The following is a 2,223-nucleotide window of genomic DNA, read 5'->3' as shown; positions in this document are numbered from 1 at the left end:
TATTATCATCATGGTTGGAAGCAGGGCTGCAAGCTGGCAGACACAGTGAAGGAGATGAAGCTGAGAGTTCTACATCCGGATTGGCAGGCAGCAGGGAGAGCCACACTGAGCCTGTCTTGAGCTTCTGAAACTCAAAACTTCTCCCCCTATCCCCAGTGACACACCTCCTCAAAAGGCCACACCCACCACAACAAGGCCACACCTCCTAATAAGGCCACTCCCTGTGAGCCTCTGGAGGTCATTTTCTTTCAAACCACCACACCAGCTGAGCCTCCCTCCTTGTGTTTGGCTAGTCTGCTGGTGTTGCAAGTAAGGAAACAGGCTTGCTGGCTTACTGTAAAACTAGGTAATAGATGAAGGGGCGCACAGGGCTCAGGGCATAGTCAAGATGGGGCCTCCAGGCCCTAAATTAAAATGTTAAATGTTTTGGCTGAAGCCGGGAGTGGTGGCGCACGCCTTTAATCCCAGCATTTGGGAGGCAGAGGCAGGCGGATTTCTGAGTTGGAGGCCAGCCTGATCTACAAAGTGAGTTCCAGGAGAGCTACACAGAGAAACCCTTTCTCAAAAAAAAAAAAAAAAAAAAAACAAAAAAAAAAAAAAAAAAAAAAAAAAAAAAGACAGGGGTTTGAGGGAGAGCCAGCCAGCCTCTAGGTGCTTGGAACACCCAGCCATCTCATGGGTCTCCGAACCCAGGTCTTTTGTGGAATGTTCACTACATAGGCATGACTGAGTTGATCACTGGTAACAAATTTGCAGCCTCTCTCCCTTCCTTCCCTGCACTTTCCCAGTGCCCAGCCCCCATCCCAAAGCCAGTAATTAGCTCAGTAGCATCCAAAAACAAACAAAAATCTCACATTTATCATACGTTTGCTCCTTGATACCCTTCCTGAGCGTGGTTCAGGCACGCTAGGCAGGATGGTGTGGGAGAGCATTTTTGAACATATGTGAGGTGCTGGGTACCATCCCAAGCATTGCCTAGGAAAAAGTCTAGTCAGGATAGCACATGTACCCCATCAGCTGCGGTGATTTTCAACATGAAGCAGAGCCTACCGCAGGTGCGCTTGCCCCAAATGGCCCTGCGACAGGAAAACGGCTCCTATCTTGTCGCCCCAAGCACAGCCTGACTGTGTTTCTGATCTTACTGCATTTTGAGGACGGAATGTTTGGGTCTTCAGGAAGGTGTATGAGCAGAAACTGTCTGCACCTAAAATGGCCACCAGGGCAACAGCCAGACAACATTTAACCGCATTGTAATCTTTCTGCCAGCTAAATGGCATACCCCTCCAGCACCATGCCTGTTGACAATTGCCATGGCAACCGTGGCAGGGAACTTTAAAAGGAACAAAAATAGGCTGCCTTAAGGTTCCCAGAAAAGAGACGAATAAATATCTCCACTACCCATCACCCTTATTAGCCGTCTTTCACCTCATTTTTAAAATCTTTTTTTTTTTTTTCTTTTTTTGGTTTTTCGAGACAGGGTTTCTCTGTATAGCCCTAGCTGTCCTGGAACTCACTTTGTAGACCAGGCTGGCCTCAAACTCAGAAATCTGCCACATGAGACTCTATCTCAGAAAATAAGAACAATGGGGACATGGCACACTGGGAGAATGCTTACCTAGTAATATATATAAAGTAGTGTGTTCAAGCCCCAACTCACAAATGGGATGTAGTAGCCGGGCATGGTGGCGCACGTCTTTAATCCCAGCACTCCGGAGGCAGAGGCGGGCAGATTTCTGAGTTCGAGGCCAGCCTGGTCTACAAAGTGAATTCCAGGACAGCTAGGGCTACACAGAGAAAACCTGTCTCGAAAAATCAAACAAACAAACAAACAAACAAAAACAAATGGGATGTAGTGGCCCAAGCCTGTAATCACAGAAATGGGGAGCGGAGCCAGGAGGATTAGAAGTTCAAGGTCACCTTCAGCTACATGGTGACTGACAGGATAGCCTGAAAGACATGAAAAATTACATATGTATATAACATATATGCATATATATACTGTATATGTTTCTCTTATATGTGAAATCTATAAGACAAAAAATAGGGGACTATGGGAAGAGAAATATGATCAAAGGACATTGTTTGTATATATAAAGGCTTCTTAATAAAAACCTGTCATAGCCAGGCGTGGTGGTGCACGCCTTTAATCCCAGCACTTGGGAGGCAGAGGCAGGCGGATCTTTTTTTTTTTTTTTTTTTTTTTTTAGGGAGTGTGTGTGTGTG

The 2,223-nt window shown here is 46.0% G+C and overlaps 1 long non-coding RNA gene across 1 annotated transcript in view; it reads right to left on the bottom strand.

Annotated features, from left to right (window-relative positions):
- Window positions 1–2,223, bottom strand: part of LOC110321153 — a 28,646-nt gene that overhangs the window by 19,117 nt on the left and 7,306 nt on the right. Inside the window, exon 2 of the long non-coding RNA XR_002380502.1 lies at window positions 1,841–1,947. This is a non-coding gene — a long non-coding RNA (uncharacterized LOC110321153). The remainder of the gene's footprint in view (window positions 1–1,840; window positions 1,948–2,223) is intronic.

Source organism: Mus pahari, chromosome 5 (assembly GCF_900095145.1).
Source record: "Mus pahari chromosome 5, PAHARI_EIJ_v1.1, whole genome shotgun sequence".
NCBI classification, from domain to species: Eukaryota; Metazoa; Chordata; class Mammalia; order Rodentia; family Muridae; genus Mus; species Mus pahari.
This window is presented reverse-complemented; position numbering and strand designations above follow the sequence as displayed.